Genomic DNA, 18771 nt, shown 5'->3' with positions numbered 1-18771 from the left:
ATTTTAAAATACATTTTATTGATTTTGTTTTTACATTTAGGTCTTTCATCCATTGAAAGACCTAACACTGTTAGGTCTTAACACTTGTCCTAACACTGTTAAAAAAGTTTTTCTTTCTCACTGTGAATTATCTTGACATCTTTTGTTGAAAATCAATAAACTGTAAATAAGTGAGTTTATTTCTCGCTTTTATTCTATTCCATTGATCTAGGTATCTATCCTTATGACGGAACCACAAATTCATGATTACTATAGAGCTTCACATTAAGTTTTAACATCAAGAAGTGTGAGTCTTTTTTTTCTTTTTTTAAAGACTGCTTTAGCTATTTTCAGTCCCTTAAATTTTCATATGAATTTTATGATCAACTACTAATTTCTACAAAAAAGTCAACTGGGATTTTTTCGATAAGAGATTGTGCTGAGTCTACAGATCAATATGGGGAATCCTGCAGTTTTAACAGCACCGTATCTTCCAATTGATAAACACAAAACATCTTCCCATTTATTTAGGTCTTTTAAAAATTTTATCAGTAACGTTGAGTAGTTTCCAGAGAGTACGTTTTGCCCTTCTTTTGTTAAATTTGTTCCTAACTACTATTCTCTTTGGTCTCATAATGTAACTTTTCTTACTTTCATTTTAAGATTAATTTTAAAAAATATTATTGCTACCATATGGTTCACAAGGTAATTCTTAGCAGAGGCTTAAAATAATTTTTTAAACATTTTGCTCTCTTCATTTTTATTCCTTATATCACAGGTGGCAAACACAAGTCCCGTGGACCAAATCCGGCCTTCCACCTTGTTTTATCCACCTTGTTTCCATCCAGTAGCAGCACCAAGCTCCTTGCCCATAGTTAAGAAGTAGTTACATTTATACAGTTTTAAAAGTACATTTTTGGTCCTTTGAAGTCAACCACAAAGGTGACATGTCCCCCAGTGAAAATGAATTTGACACCTCTCAGGGGCAGGGGTGTTCTATCCTTATATAGCCTTATATAGTCCTATCTTAGGAGAGAATGATATAAAATTATTATACATCAGGGCTAACACCTTAGAGGTCACTTTGTCCAACCATCCCAAATGTGCAGGTGAGGAAAGAGAGGCAAAGAAAAGCTGACTGACTGTTCATGTTCAGACAAATAACATTGGTTTCTAAGAACCTTAAACTAGAAGACCCTAGCTATGAAGATGAAAAAGCAATGAATAGTTAGCTAAGAAACTGACAGAAGTCCAGCTGTTAGTTAATAGCAAAACCATTTAATAACTCTAAAGTTACAGTTTCCTCAGTAAACTACCAATAAAGTAATATTTAACACTCTGAATTCAAAGGTACACTAATGTATAGGAAACCACACTGTAGAATATAAATCACTACAGACATTTAAGGAATTAATATTAATACTTACTTGTAAAATAAGAATAACAACAGTACTTGCCACACAGTTTTGATATTTAAGTGAGAACATCTAGGTAATGTGATTAAAAAGTTCTAAATAAATATTACCTGTTACTATAATTATTATATTATAATGTTAATAGTATCTATAATTAAGCATCAATGAAAAGTTCAGATTTCTTAGTTCTTTTATGACTAGGTCTCTTAATTCTCTGATTTTAAATTTCTGAGATTGACAACAAATCAAAATAAACAGCCAAAGGCAGGCATGCAGCCTCATAGAATACAGGTTACTTTTTCAATGTAAACTTGTCAACCTAGGAAAAATAGAGTGCCCATATAAATGTACATTCTTAAGGAGATCAATTTAAAAAAGTTTTAGTACAAATTTCAGTTCAAAGATTGAGACCATGAGTACTGATAGAATGGAAAGAACAGAAATTCTGTTTCAGGTATATAGCAAATGTGAACAAAATATAATTATAATGTATTTAAATTCAAAGCCGAGTCTCCAAGAAGTGCCCAGGTGAAGGGGGAGCTCCAGAGCATAGGTCATAGGCAGCCACTAAGGGGTCTCTGATGGGAGCAGAACCTAATGATGCCTGGTCACAACCTGAAAATAGCTTGCAGGTTTAGCATCTAATCTGAGCAAAGGATAAAGTCTTTCAGACAGAACATTGGAAACACGGTTATACACCAGGTGAGTTATTAATAATTCCATTACTTTTGGACTTCCGGACAAAATGGAGGTGTAGGCAGACGTACTATGCCTCCCTGCACAACCAAAAGGACAACAACAATTTAAAAACAAAGAACAACCAGAACTAACAGAAAATTGAACTGTATGGAAGTCTGACAAGCAAGAAGTTAAAGAAGAAATATTCATACAGACTGGTAGAAGGGGCAGAGATAGGCAGACAGGCAGACAGGCAGAGAGGACTGTGGCTAGGTGGTGGCTGGCAGACCCAGTGAGGCAGCAGCTGGTGGAGCAGGCAGTCCCACATTCGTGCACAGATAAATGGAGAGAAACAACTAGGGAGCGAGACAGACCACATAACCTAGGGTTCCAGTGTGGGGAAATAAAGCTCTAAACCTCTGATTAACAACACCAGTGGGGGTTGAGGCAGCAGCAGGAGAAACTCCCAGCCTCACAGAAGAGTCCATTGGAGAGACCTATAGGGTCCTAGAATGTACACAAACCCACCCACCCAAGAATCAGCACCAGAAGGGCCTAATTTGATGGTGGAAAATGGGGGGCAGTGACCGAAAACTGGCAGAGAGTAGAGCAAGCGCCATTGTTCCCTCTGGAACCCCTCCCCAACACACAGAACCACAATGCAGTAACAAGGGTTGCCCTGCCCTGGTGAACACTGGAGGCTCTGCCCCTTATATGTAAAGGGCACACTGAGAAAAAAAAAAAAATGGCCCAAATGAAAGAACAGATCAAAGCTCCAGAAAAAATACAACTAAGCAAAAAAGAGATAGCCAACCTATCATATGCATAGTTCAAAACACTGGTGATCAGGATGCTCACAGAATTGGTTGAATATGGTTGTAAAATAGAGGAAAAAATGAAGGCTATGCTGAGTGAAATAAAAGAAAATGTACAGGGAACCAATATTGACAGGAAAAAAACTGGGACTCAAATCAACAGTGTGGACCAGAAGGAAAAAAGAAATATTCAACCAGAACAGAATGAAGAAACAAGAAGTCAAAAAAATGAGGAGAGGCTTAGGAACCTCCAGGACACCTTTTTAAACATTCCAACATCCAAATCATAGGGGTACCAGAAGGGGAAGAGCAAGAACAAGAAATTGAAAACTTATTTGAACAAATAATGAAGAACTTCCCCAATTTGACAAAGGAAATAGACTTCCAGGAAATCCAGAAAGCTAAGAAAGTCCCAAAGAAGTTGGTCCCAAGGAGAAACACACCAAGCCACATCATAATTACATTAGCCAAGACTAAAATAAAGGAGAGAATCCTAGAAGCAGCAAGAGATAAGGGGACAGTCACCTACAAAGGAGTTCCCATCAGACTGTCAGCGGATTTCTCAAAAGAGACCTTCCAGGCAAGAAGGGGCTGGAAAGAAGTATTCAAAGTGATGAAAAGCAAAGACCTACAACCTAGATTACTCTATCCAGCAAAGGCATCATTTGTAATGGAAGGACAGATAAAGTGATTCCCAGACAAGATCAAGATAAAGGAGTTCATCATCACCAAGCCCTTATTATATGAAATGTTAAAGGGACTTATCACAGAAAAAGAAGATCAAAACTATGAACAGTAAAATGACAACAAACTCACAACTATAAACTGAAGCTAAAAAATAAAAACAAAAATGAACTAAACAAACAACTAGAATAGGAACAGAATCACACAAATGGAGGTCACATGGAGGGTTATTGGTGGAGGGGTGAGAGGGGGAAAGGTACAGAGAATAAGTAGCATAAATGATAGGTAGAAAATAGACAGGAGGAGGTTAAGAATAGTATAGGAAATGTAGAAGCCAAAGAACTTACATCTATGACCCATGGACATGAACTAAAGGGGGGGGGAATGTGGGAGGGGGGGTATGCAGGGCAGAGGGGAATAAAGGGGGGGGGGAAACTGGGACAACTGTATAGCATAATCAATACAATATATTAAAAATAATAATTCTATTACTTTTATCAGTGCTGTTATATTTTTTAAAAGATTTTATTTATTTACTCTTAGAGAGAGGGGAAGGGAGGAAGAAAAAAAGGAAGAGAAACATCAATCAGTTGCTTCTCACTTGCTTCCAACTGCAGAACTGGCTGGCAATCCAGGCTTGTGCCCTCACTGAGACTTGAACCTGCAACTTTTTGGTTTGCAGGCTGGTGCTCAATCCACTAAGCAACTGTTTCAACTTTTTAGTTGCCTTATCAGTAAAATAGGATAATAATCCATACAAGAATCAAATGAGATACAAGTCAAAGACTGTATCTCAGAATATTATATCAGCATAAAGTACTTCTATTAGTTATAAAAGTTTACTGTCTTAGATATTTTACTGTGATAAATCTTTAAAAAATAATAAGGCCTAGTACTGGTAAGGTGGCTCAGTTGATTGGAATGTTATCTGTACACCAAAATGTCGCACTTTCAATTTCCCTTCTTTATGTGTCTCTGCCTCTTGTGTTCTTATGAGCAAACTAGTCATTGGATTTCGAGTCCATCCTGGCAATTCAGGATGATCTCTTTAGCCCCAAATCCTTAACTTAATTATATCTGCAAAGACCCTTTCCTGAACAAGGTCTGGGAAGTAGGATATGATCCTCACAGCCCACTATGAAAATCAAAGATTAGAATATTTTAGGAAATATGATAAAAGATGAATCAAGTATTATATTATTTTAATATCACGTAAGGGGTAATTATATATCTTTTATGAGCACAATAGTCAAATAGAGCTTCCAAATGCAAAAGATTAATTTAAAGGTAATAAAATAAGTTTTGTCTCTATTTAAACTCTGGAAGTTTGATTCTGTTAATAAAATAAATTTCATCTGTACTTAAGGTCTGCAAATTTGTCTCAGTTAATAGAAACAGTTCCCTGGCTGTGTTTCTTCACATCTATTTATAATTTTAGACTAGAGATGCTGTGTATAATTCTGTATACAGAAGATTTTGGTAAACTTTGTTCCTCATCATTCCTTTTTGAATCCTTCCTCTAACATAATTTCCTTTCCTCTTAAAATAAATTCTTCAGAAGTTTCTCTAATGTAGATAAACTGTACAGCTCATATTTGAAAGACAGTTTTGCTAATTTTACAATTTCAGGTTGAAAATCATTTTCTCTTAGTATGCTCAAAGTATTGTTTTACTGTCTTACCAGGTTTCCTTTTGTTGCTGTTGGTAGTGTGCAGTCTAACTGTCATGGTGTTGTGGATTATCTTTTTTTCTTTGCATTAGTTTAGAGATATTCTTTTTGTCTTCAGTATCCTGAAGTTCCAATTCCATGTGTATAGATATGATTTTCTGCTTTCTGTGCACGGTGCTTCTGTATCTGTTTCTCCTATATCAAGCCTGGAAATTTCTTAACAACCATCTCTTCAAACAATACCTCTTCTTCACTCTATTTTCTCATTCTACTTACTTCTGGAAAAGAATACTAGACACACTCTCTCTCTCCCTCTACTAACAATTTTCATCTTTTTATCCTTCTTTTCCTATTCTGAATAACTTAGATCCACCTAATTTTCCCTCAGTAGTCTAATATTTAAGGAAGATGTTTGTTTACTTTAATAATTTTTTACATCTAACATTCATTCTCTTTTTCAAATGTGCCTGGATATTTTTATGTTCTGTCGTTGCTTACTTATCATGATGCATCATTTTTTAAAAAAGATTTTTATTTATTTATTTTTAGAGAGGGGAAGGGAGGGAAAAAGATAGGGAGAGAAACATCAATGTGAGGTTGCGTCTTGCACACCCTCTGCTGGGGACCTGGCATGCAACCCAGGCACAGGCCCTAGACTGGGAATTGAACCAGAGACCCTTTGGTTCCCAGGCTTGCACTCAATCCTCTGAGCCACACCAGCCAGGGAGATGTATCATTTTTTAAATGTAAATGTGCTTTACTGGGGACTTCCGCCAAGATGGAGGCATAGGTGGAAACACTGTGCCTTCTCCCACAACCAAGTTTGAATACAACAAAGGTTTAGTAAACAAAGACACAGCCAAAGAACAGAAAATTGAACTATACGGAAGTCCGACAAGAACGAACCATTCAACCAGGACCAGTAAGAGGGGTGGAGCCAGCAGCAGAGCAGGATGGGGCAGGAAAGATCCCCCGACCCAGGCACCCAGGCAGCACGGACCCAGCCGGGGTGCGGGACAGACTGACCTTGGTCGCACATTCGCGCACAGTGAGATGGACCGCACAGGCCCCAGCGGGCAAACCCAGTGGCAGAGAGCTCACTGTGGTGGCATGTTCTCGCGCAGTGAGAGGAAACGTGCGGGCCCCGGTGATGGTGGCAGAGGCGGCAGAGGCGGCAGAGGCGACAGACAAGACTGCCATTGCTCCTCTCTGACCCCGGCCCCACATACAGCATCACAACCCAGTGACTGAGTTGCCCTGCTCTGGTGAACACCTAGGGCTCCAATCCTGATAAATAACAGGCACGAACAGCCCAAAAGATGGCTCAAGAAGAACTCAAGGCCCCAGAGCCAATAACTCTAAGCAACCAGGAAATAGCCAGCCTCTCAGAAGCGCAATTCAAAACACTATTTATCAGGATGCTCACAGAACTGGTTGATTATAGTCACAAATTAGAGGAACATATGAAGGCTGAACTAATTGAAATGAAGGGAAATGCACAGGAAACCAATAGTGATGGAAAGGAAACTGGGACTCAAATCAATGGAATGGACCAGAAGGAAGAACAAAACATCCAACCAGAAAAGAATGAAGAAACAAGAATTCAAAAAAAAGGGGAGAGGCTTAGGAACCTCCAGGACATCTTTCAACGTTCCAACATCTGAATTATAGGGGTACCAGAAGGGGAAGAGGAACAGCCATGAGTGAAAAACTTATTTGAACAAATAATAAAGGAGAACTTCCCCAGTCTGGCAAAGGAAATAGACTTCCAGGAAATCCAGGAAGCTCAGAGTCCCAAAGAAGTTGGACCCAAGAAGGAACACACCAAAGCACATCATAATTACATTAGCNAAAATAGAATAGACAGTAGGTAGAAAATAGATAGGGGGGAGGGCAAGAATAGTAGGGGAAATATAGACTCTAAAGAACTTGAGACATATGGTTATGAAGTAAGGGGGGAGAATGGTGGGGGAGGGAGTGTGTGGGTGGAGGGGAATGAAGGGGGGGAATAGAACAACTGTAATGGTATAATCAATAAAATATATATTAAAAATGTGCTTTACTAATTTTATGTTCTGTATTTAATAAGTCCAATATTTAAAGTTCTTGAAGGACTAATTCTTGCTATTTCTGGTAACTCTGACTAATGAGTCATCTTTGTGCCCTGGTGCATTTGGTGACACTAATAGTTCATGTTTACTAACCCTAACCTCCCAGAGACCAGAGGACATCTTTGAGAAGAGCAGTTTCCTCCTTGCCAGCAAGAAGGGGCTGGAAAGAAGCATCTGAAGTCATGAAAGGCAAGGACCTACATCCAAGATGACTCTATCCAGCAAAGCTATCATTTAGAATGGAAGGGCAGATAAAGTTCTTCCAGATAAGGTCAGTTTAAAGGAGTTCATCATCACCAAGCCATTATTGTATGAAATGTTAAAGGGACTTATCTAAGAAAAAGAAGATTAAAGATATGAGCAGTAAAATGACAAGAAACTCCCAACTATCAAAAAATGAACCTAAACAAAAGAAAAACAATGAAAACAACAACTAAGCAAACAACTAGAACAGGAACAGAATCACAGACAATGGACATCACAAGGAGAGATTTCAGTGGGGAGGGGGAACGGAGAAATAGCGGGGAGAAGGTACAGGGAAAAGGAAGCATAACTGGTAGGCATAAAATAGACAGGGAAAGATCGAAAATTGTATAGGAAACAGAACTCAAAGAGCTTACATGTACAACCCATGGACATGAACTAAGGGGTGGGGAATGCTGGAGGGTTGGGGGGTGAAGTGTGGAGGGGAAATAAATGGGGAGAAATTGGGAAAACTATAATAGCATAAGCAATAAAATATAGTTTAATTTTTTTTAAAGAGAGGAAAAAAAGAAGAAGAATTGTTTCCTCTGGAAACAGGCTGCATTTTTTTCTGATGGAAGCTGGGAGACACCAACCCAGGTAACATTTCATCACCTTCCACAGTCCCCAGGTTAATACAGTTACACTGTTCTAGTTTGTTGCTGTCTATGGACAATACCTCATTTAATTACCTCTTCTAATTACAGAAGAGGGACAGTGCCTCAAGGCCTTTTTATGTCAAAGCTTCATATTAAATGAGGACTGGACATCACTTCAGTGTCTATAGTGGTCCCCACCTACCAGTGGGAGAGAAGATGAAGACAGATTTAGAAATTTTTTTTGCCCTGCACATCTTGATGTATGTTAATAACTATGCCACCTTTTACATGTTTATTTTTATTTTCACGTTAAACATTAAGAAAATTTTGATTTTTTATTTTTGTAGAGTTTGTCTTTATAATGAATAGGTATTTATAAGAATATATGAATATACCTGAAATGTGTCTCATTGTTTGGCTCACAGTATTTATCTGGCTCAAATACAATTATTTGTAACTTTTTTTTTGTATACAAGGAAAACTATACTTTCTTTCTGTATGAAATTATGCAACACAATATCATCTTGTCTCTGTCGCTCTTGCCCCTGGGCCTCACTACCTGTAAGGACAGATAATGAAGACCTGCTGTGAGACCACTGCACCAGCAACACACAGGGATGGTTCAGATACAGGACTAAAGCCAAATCTCTAACTTCCTGGCGTTGCTCTGGTGTCCAGAGTCCCTACGTCAATGTGTGTGTGTGTGTGCATGTGCACACATTGTTGTTTTAAACTTTCTACTCTAATATCATAAACTTTCTACTCGAATATCACAATATCCCAAAGTCAAGTATCTTTTAAACCAGAAATTAAAAGGAGAATTGACAAAGTTTATAAAACATACACCTTAAATTACCAGGATCAAGCTTTAAGACATGCACAGTTGCACACTTACTGAAATGAAAGAATTAGCTCATCTGCTAAATCACAACTTACCACAATATATTATACTTCAATAGAGTCTTGTTTTTTAAATACAAAATGCAACATTGGACATCTTATTATGATCAAGTGGAACTAAAGGAAGAAACACTGATATAGTAAGTCCTACTAGGGACAATTCCCCTGCTTATCATGTTAAACAAAGTCACTTCTTTTTCAGGCATATACTTCATTATGGTGCTGCAATTATACTATCAAACTTCTAAGAAGCAAAGTAGTGCTGACATGTGGCAAATTGTACTATTGACATGTATACATGTACATAGAATTGTGTGTGTGAGCACATACATGTATGTAAAATTTATTCCCATCAGAACCCAAATAGTATTTGAAGTAACCACAATTTCTATAATAAAAATTCAACTCCATTGCCCAGTACTTCACCCAAAAGCTTTTGATTTAAAGGTCTTTTGGCATTAAATTACAATGACAGTTTGGACAACATTCACTGGAAAACAGAAATCATTCCAATTACCCTGAACCCCACATGAACCTCTGCCTGAGTGTCCTGCATTTTCCCCCTCTGGCCACCCCACTGAGAACTGCCTGGGCCATGGCTTAGTGTGGACAGGGTGTAGAAAGAAGAGACACTGGGAAGGTCATGGCTGACTGAGCAGACTACTGAGATCAGAGAGCTCATACCTCATTTGCTCACCAAGTCCTGCCAAGAGCAACACTACTTAACTGCAGGTACTCAAAATCCAACAGGCATGCTTAAAGGAATCTCAGGCTTACAAGAGGACCATTCACAATGTGTATTTGTTAGGAATAGCTACCAACTTTTGGCAACTATTCATAAGCATGTGTTTTAAAGAGAAAGGTTCAAACTGCTTTGTTATTTGCATCAAATGCACAATTCCTTTTCTACTGAGAGTAGATCATTCAGGTTTATAAATCCTCATTTTGCATTACTCAAATCAGACATTGCTGACATCTTAGGCTAGATTTTTTTTCTTGGAGACTATCCTGTGCGTTGCAGTGTTTAGCGGTATCCTTGGCTTTTTACTCACTAGATGCTAATAGCATCCTCCTCCCCACTGGTGATAAACAAAAATGTCTCTAGACCTCGCCAAATTTTACTTGGGGAGACAAACTGTCCCCCTCAAGAACCACTGCCTTAGTCAAACAAATCAACCCTAACAAAGACAAAATCCCACAAAATTAAAATAAATTACGTAAGTGCTAACCTTATCCACAGATACACTGTGTTATTTTAAGTCTATTTGAACACTGACCAAGTATCAGGGAACTAATAATCATGAAATATTTAGGCCATGATGAGACGGGGTGAGATTCCCCTAAAGGCAAAGTGAATATATCAGTCTTGCCTCCCCAGGAGGGTCTAGGTGAAAAGCACGCATTCGGGGAACACTGATGTGTAGATGGGATTTCAAGTCCCAAGGCTGGTTAAGACCACCAACAGAGCAAAGTGAGCAAGGAAACAAAATGACCCAAGAATTGAATCCACTGATGTTTCGAAGTCAAACAGGTGAGGGAGCAGCAGCAATGAGGACCAAAAAGGAGAAAACATGAGGCTGAAGGAAAACAAGAGCCTGGAAGAATCCTGAAAGCCTGGAATTGCATAACCAGGAAGCTGTTCATCACCTCTCCTACTGGTCAGGTGGGAAGGCAGAGGACAGATGGAAAAATGACAGCTCTTTATGAGTTTCAAGGTGGTTGGTGACCTTGTTCAGAGTGATTTAGAGAAATGTGGACAAAAAGTCCGATTGGTGAGCGGGTTCCAGAGAGAATGGAGGAGAGATTTTAAAGAGGAGTACAGACAACTTTCTTCAGGACTGGTGCTATACTCGTGTGGTAAAGAGGTGAGACTGAGAGGATTTTATTTCAAGATGGGAGAAAAGGCAGCATCTTTGCATGCTAAAGGAAATAAAGTGTGGCTGAAGAGATAGGCCACCTTAGGAGCCAGCATAATATAAAGGATAAACTCAGGGGTTCAAGAGTCAAGCTGCTGGGGTTCAAATCCTGTGCTTTTACTTTCTACGGGAAGGTAATTTAATCTCTTTAAATTTCTGTCTCCTCACCTATAAAATGGATATAACTATACCTTCTTAAGAGTTTTGTTGTGGAAACTAAAAGACATGGGTGAAAAACAGAGTACCCTGCACATGGTAAGGGCTAAGCAAGTGTTAGCTGCTGTTACTCAGCATTATAAGTAATGCCAACATGTTAATAACTTTTTAAAAAATGGAAGCTGCCCTGGCTAGTATAGCTCAGTGGATTGAGTGCAGGCCTGCGAACCACATGATTGCGGTTCGATTCCCAGTCAAGGGCACATGCCTGGGTGGCAGGCCGGTTCCCGGTTCCCGGCAGGGGATGCACGAGAGGCAACCATACATCGATATTTCCCTCCCTCTCTCTTTCCCTTCCCCTCTAAAGATAAATAAATAAAATCTTTAAAAAAAATGGAAGCTATTAGCTCAGGAGTCCTTCATACTTCCTAAGAATGATTTGTGCTTAGGTTTCTGTGTCTGCCTTGCACTGCAAAGCTGCTGCGGTTTCCAAGCCAGAGGTTTGCACAAGAGTGGAGGAAAGGGTGTGAGGGACTGCCTATGAAGAAAATGAAAAATTTCCCTGAGGCCTATATCCTGCCTGCCTTGACTCTTTTTTCTTGGAGTATTTATAAATCAGGATGTCACAATGTCAGTGGAAGAAGATTCAATACTATCATCCCAACTCTGGATGAAAAGGGAAAGATTCTGAAAGTTCTCCGGAGGAGGATCCTGATGGTGAAGAGGGTTCAAGTATCCGTATAATCATCTACCTGACCAAGAGGTTTTCCAACAGCGATTCAGGCAGTTTGGATACCAGGATTCACCTGGGCCACGTGAAGCTGTGAGCCAGCTTTGAGAACTTTGCCATCTATGGCTCAGGCCAGAGATACATGCAAAAAGAACAAATCCTGAAGTTAGTAGCGCTGGAGCAGTTTGTTGCCATCCTCCCCCAGGAGCTGCAGACTTGGGCTGGAGAGCATCATCCAGACAATGGAGAGGAGGCAGGGACGACGGTGCTGGAGGATGTAGAGAGTGACCTAGATGACCCTGGACAGCCAGTTTCTTTCCATCCATGAAAACAGGAAGTGCTGGTAAAGGAGACTGTATCTCAAGAAGAAGCTCAGAGATTACCAAGTTCTGACCATCATGCTCTGGAAAACCAGCTGAAGTGGGCATCCTGGGAGTGCCATGCCCTAAGGCACTGTGATGGTGATGCCAGGACTGAAAATGGATCATTAGCTCCAAAGCAGGAGATTCCATCAGCAGTAGAATCTCATGCAGTTTCTGGCACTCTCAATACAGGTGTTCCTCAAATTTTTAAATATGGAGAAGCCTGTTTCCCTAAGGGCAGATTTGAAAGAAAGAAATCCTTCTAGAAAAAAAAAATATATACGTGATGAATGTGGAAAACACTTCAGTCAGCCCTTACTCTTCATCAGGGAATCCAGAGCAGAGAAAAACCATACAGATGTGTTGAATGTGGGAAGGCATTCAGCAGAAGTTCTATCCTTGTGCAACACCAGACGGTCTATGTTGGAGAAAAACCTTACAAATGTCTCGAATGTTGAAAAGCCTATAGCCAGAGTTCTGGGCTTATTAATCATCAGAGAATCCATACTGGGGAGAAAACTTACAAATACATTCAGCATGGGAAATCCTATAGCCAAAGCTCAAATCTTTTTGGACATTAGTGAAGGCACAATACAGAAAAACTTCTGAATGTTGTGAAAGTTCAAGAATTTTTTTTAAAAAGTCAGCACTCAGGTTTTTTTTTTCTTCAGAAATGAAGACAAAATAAAACACATGGAATGATACATAGTACTTTGGTTTCCCTATAAGAATGTTAGAAAATCCACTGTGAAATGTATAAAATTATCATCCATCATCATTATTTTGTCCTGAAAGAAATGGTGTCATACCTGCCTAGAAACTAAAATTTTAACCTTAATTCAGGCGTTAATGCCTAAATCTTCCATGTGATATTTATATTCTTATGGTTTTTCCCAAATAATCTCAATTCTTTGTTCCCCTTCTTAAAATGTTCCTTTGTAGAAAAAAAAAAAAAGGGTCTGTGCTTAAAGATTCTAGTCTTAGAAGACTCAGAAATCAGCCCTGGAAAAAGAAAATACACTAAAAAAACATTAAGCTAGTGTCAGAGGCCAGGGGGCAAGTGGCCAGAGGGCATGTTCACCCCTAGGCTGGAGGAAAGGACCTTGGGGCAGAGCAGTAACCTTGGATGACAAGTAGGTACGGCTTCAAAGTGAGCAGTAACTACTCTCAAGAGGCCTTCCTACTGGTGGATGTGACATCCAGATCCTAAAGCATGCCTCATGGGGAGCATTCAACTCCCAGAATCCCCCACCAGCAAATCCATTCTAGAAAAATGATTTCATTTCCATAACCATCAGTCTTAATAAAAAAAATCAGTCCAAAATCTCCTGTTGATCTGTTAGAGAGGTATACTTTTTTTATATATCATATATTAGTTTATTGTAGTGCTTGGTATAGAAGAGTATATTATACTCATTTTTTAATGTTTTCATTTCCCGGCCTTATATTCACCTCCTATAAGGAATAATTCTCTTTGGAGGCTTAGGAAACACTCCCAAATGTCTAGCACTTCAGATTAAATGTCTACCACAAACTTCTGAGGGTGTATAGTTTTATGGCTATGTACAAGAATGTATATGAGTATTGAGGTTCTTAACAATGTTCATTTTGTCTATCTCCAATGAAATTAATCAGTGTTCCTCTGAGAAAGTCCTTTTTCTTCCTTAAAAAATATTTTGCTCTTTTGTACAAATTCATTGTTAGGATCTTAAGAGGCACCTGGGCCAGAGTTTAGATGTTTCCTGTGTACTTCAAATCAGCCTTCTTTAACATCTTGTAGGCACTGGAGTTTCCTTTATTCCACTGATAAAATTATGCTGCATACTTACCTTTCTCACAGCCAGGAAATGTTTCTTTGTGATCAGATTGTATTTTCACTTCCTTAATTGCATCTCATTGTGGGCTACTTATCCTCATGCACATCCTGCTTTAGCGCCTTTTATGAAACCTAAAACTCACTAGACATTTAAGAAGTTTTATTATAATAATCTGCTATTCTGGCAGTAATAAGCCTTCTTTAACATAAATTTTTGCTTGCTCTGGGAATTTATACTCTACCCATCATTCAGGTCTGTCCAGACCACAAATGTCTGTATAATACCTGGAAATGTTCACTAAACCAGGACAGTATCGAAACAGCAAAAAAATTTATTGAGAGTGCTTGAGCCCAAATTTTAACAAGATCCAAGTACAACTTATTAAATGTATTTAGGTGAACTTGAGACCCCAGTATTCCATCAGCTTGTAGCTACAAAGGAGGTCAGAAGCAGCATCAGGGTCCAACTTTTGCTGACTCAATACCCCTCCCTGCTGATTCCCAAACAATTCTAGGAGTTCCTGGGAAATATTAAATATTCTTAAGAACAGTTGTCTAAAATTCTCACCCTCCTAGCACTGAACTACTTTAGAGAAGAACCCGTCACCAGCATTCCCCACCAGAACTCTAACTGCCGCTTGGGCTCCTGCACTCCAAGATTTCAGAGCTGCTCAGGTCCTGAGGTTCTAAGGGGCAATGCACCTCCTTCAACGAATAATGCTTCACAAATGAAATTTGAGGAGATGCCCCTTCCTAACTCATGGTCTCAGTTTATAATCTGATCCCCAAAGGTATCTCTTGCATCCCTAGGTTCCTAGTCTCACACATTTCTAGGAGGAAAAAAGCGTGTATTCCTATACTGCCCTCCCTTTACAACACCTCTCCTTTCTCATACCTGGTTAAGTGTCTGAACGTCAAAAAGTTACCAATCCTACTCTACATCTTACTTCAGGCTAAGATATACTTGCTGTAAGTGTATTTGCAATTGTCTGACAAACTACAAAGGGTATTCAGCAGTTTTGGTAAAAATGTCCAATGTTCTCTTACTCCCAAACACACACACAGGCATTCAATGATCTTAACCTAAGGAACTGCTCTGTTCCAGGCAGACTCTTCACTGTGACCCTTGCAGGTTGGTCTGCCCTCATTATACTTTGGTAAAAGCCTACACAATGGTCAAACACATTCTTTAAGCACTAAGTCATTAACAGCAGGTTTTTATGCAAGGCTTTAGTTCCTCCACTGAGCATGACAGAATGCTGCTGCCTGTGCTGTGGCTCTGAAGTGCTGTGGCTCTTTTGTGATCTTCTTTTTCTTTCTTTGTAACCAGTATTTTCTTACCAAGTAAGTTTTTTCCCCTCCTTGCAAAGGGTGAGTATAGCAGATTAAATAAATTTTATTTATTTTTTAAAGATCTTATTTATTTCTAGAGAAAGGGAGGGAGAAAGAGAGGGAGAGAAATATCAAGTGTGGTTGCCTCTTGAGCACCCCCAACTGGGGACCTGGCCCACAACTCAGGCCTGTGCCCTGACTTTGGTACCCCAACCCTTTTGTTTGCAGGTGGGTGCTCAATCCACTGAGCCACACCAGCCAGGGCAGATTAAAATTTGTTTTAAATCTTCCATCTAGAACTCTCTTTTGTGCTTAGAGTTTAGTCTTTAAATGAACTCTGTAAGTAAAATAAAGAACAAAGTGCAGAACATTATTCTTACCGATACTTTGTGTTCAATATTTACAGAATATTAAACATTCTGTGAACATTCAATATTCTGTGCATACTGAACACAACTTAGCACACCTTATCTACCTTAATGACTACATTCCAAGCACTGAAAGCTCACCTTTTAAACTTGCTCAGGGAAGATAATTTATCTCTTTATTAATTTTCCACTTTATTAGTCCTTTTAACAATTTTTACATTTTAAATTGTGATGTGGCACAAATTAATGCTCTTTCTCCAGATACATACATTAGCAGTTGCAGTGATAATAACATATGCAACAGCCCAAAGTGAAGGATATTATCCCATTTCACAGATCAAACAACAGGCTCAGAGACACTGAGAAACTTGGCGAAAGCCAGTCATTTAGTAAGTGATGGACCTAGATTGGATCCAAGCAGCTGAACACTTCTGTATCCTCACCTGAACCTGAACCAATTAAAAGGGGGAACAAAATTTCATAAAAATAGTGGAAAGGAAAGCTTTGATTCAAACTAAATTTTGGGGGGGAATGCCATTTTGAAAAAATTATACTTTACTTTATAATTAAAAAAATTTAAATTATAATTGTACTTATGTGCTTTTTGTTAGTATAGCCAAAAAGTAAATTGGCTTTGTTTTCTGGTTTGTAATTATTTTGACAAAACAACATTTTGTACTTAACATAAGATTCTTACAAGACTATTAATAAAAATATCTGAATCATTTTTCAAAATATTTGAAGGTTTCACTAATTTTCCAAGAGTCTTTCAAAGACCTTTGGTGTTTACCCACATCCTTCACTATTCACATCATCCTTTTTTGCCTTCCCTAATTTAAAAATGTTCACTGGTTTAACTGCCAGAGCCTCATTTGTAAATGTGAATCCAGCAATTCTCCAGTGCTACTCACATTTTTTTCTTTTCACAATTCATGGATGTCTCAGTGACTACTCTAATTCATCTGTGAATGTCATTAATATATTCTCCGTTTTCTGTTCAGAACCATCAGTAATTGGCAGGCCTGCCTGGATTCACATTTCTCACGGTTCTAATCTCATGCCAGTAGCTACCAGAGTCCCACAAACAGGACTCTGAACGTCTTTCACTTTAGAAAGGGAAGAGTAAACAAACTAATACTCTAGGACTCAGCACTGAAAATACAGGAAGAGGGAAGAAAAGAGGGAAAAGGAAACAAATGTTCAAAATCTACCAGGCACTGTATCAATCTTTGTCACATATGCTCTCTTATATCGCCTGTATAGTGTATTGTCTCTGATCCTCATCACGCAACTTGCAGGTGGGCATTATTGCCAATGTAGAAGAGGAAACCCGGGCCTGAGTATATAACAGGGCCAAGCTGAGTATATAACAGCATCCAAGTCTGGCTCTGAGTGGCTAAACATACTCTTAACTCCTGTGGACACTGCCTGCTTAGACTGTGGGAGCTGTGCTGTGTGAGACCGGTCACCAGTCTGGTTGCAAATGTAAATATCACAGACATTACAGAACACTAAAAAAATTTTAACAATCCTGAAAGCCTCACCTTGGTAGGTGGGAAAAGCTTTTACTTTGTTTAGTGACCATAACTACCTCAATGAGACCAAGTGTTGCTTCAAAAGTCTTTCATGTTTAACAATTACACCTCATCTCTCCACAAAGAATGATATAGGCAGGCAGCTCTCTGATCTCCAGGTGGACATGGCATCTGTGAAGCATCACAGTCTACAAACCAGATGATGTCACTTTGTACCAACCAGAAAAGCCACCTAGAACCCTGTGGGACCAAGGGGAGTGGCCCATAATTTAACACAGACAAATGATATTGTGTAAAAACTGTAATGTACTGCTAAACGGTAACAGGAGATTACTTCACTTCCCAGCTAAACTTTTTTCCAATAAGTTAAGACTGATGCTCACCAAAACACACACATACACACAAAACAATCAACCACCAGGTACCTTTATAATAGACAGAAATACAAATAAAATATCGGGCTGTTTGATATTTGTTTCCTTGTTTCTTCACACTGGTGTAGCAGCATGATTTGAATTTGCTACTCAGGTTAGCAGATATTAACGCAGTAATTTGTAAAAGAGTATGTACACACACAGGCACACAAGCAAAAAGAGGGAGAGAAGGAGAGAGAGGTGGAGGGATGAAGAGTACTTTCTGCTTATTGGTATGAAATAAAAACAAATTCCAGTTATTTGATTTATATCATGCATTCTATTATCCTCTAGAGCATTAAAATATCTGTGAATTTGAATTATTTTTTTAAAAATTCTTAAGTAAAGTGAACCTCTTACATTAATCTTACTGTAATCCTATGCATTGAAAGTTGATTTCAAATCCACTTTAATGGTTGTCTTATAGCAAAGCTAAAACAGGGACTCTACAACTTATTTCCAAAGGAAAGCCTGTTCTTGTTATAATTTATAACAAAAGGTAATTATGCCCATTTATTTTGAATGTGAAGAGAGAGTCATGGGCCTACCTGGACTTGGTTCTGTAGACCAGTGAGTAACTGAAGTGAGAATTGTACAAATGGTTAGGAGAGCCCTGAAATAACAACCCTGTTATCTGATGTTCCCCAGCTTGGGTTTGACCTGCACTTGATCAGAATATTTAAGGCCTAACTAGGTTCACATGGAGGCATTTAAATCAGAGTGCTTTTTCCTGTGTTTAGGTAAATGTTTGCGAAAGCTCTAGGAAGGATTTACTACAAAGTACAAGTGATATGTAAAGAAAGAGAAGGTCCTAGTCTTAGAAATGACATTCGTTTAGATTTGGTGAGAACATTTGAGGGTGAACTCTACAGCAGTGTTTTCACCACCAGTGCTACTGGTATTTTGGGCTGGGTAACCCTTTGCTGTCGGGCTCTTCTGTGGATTATAGGATGTGCAGGAGCAACCCTGGCTGCCACCACCCCTCATCTCCATTTGTGATCATTAGAAGTAAAAGTATCTCCTGATATTCTCATTTGTCCTCTGGGGGCA

The 18771-nt window shown here is 38.9% G+C and overlaps 1 protein-coding gene and 1 pseudogene across 1 annotated transcript in view; one reads left to right on the top strand and one right to left on the bottom strand.

Moving 5' to 3' along the window:
• Window positions 1-18771, bottom strand: part of GMDS (GDP-mannose 4,6-dehydratase) — a 717933-nt gene that overhangs the window by 373100 nt on the left and 326062 nt on the right. The gene's annotated exons all lie outside the window — the stretch shown is intronic.
• On the top strand, window positions 11794-12767 carry LOC119003457 (zinc finger protein 24-like; annotated as a pseudogene).

This window comes from Sturnira hondurensis, unplaced genomic scaffold (genome assembly GCF_014824575.4).
Source record: "Sturnira hondurensis isolate 20B ecotype Veracruz unplaced genomic scaffold, ASM1482457v3 Scaffold0001304, whole genome shotgun sequence".
Taxonomy (NCBI): Eukaryota; Metazoa; Chordata; class Mammalia; order Chiroptera; family Phyllostomidae; genus Sturnira; species Sturnira hondurensis.
Note: the sequence above shows the minus strand (reverse complement) of the source record. Positions and strands in the feature narration are given on the sequence as shown.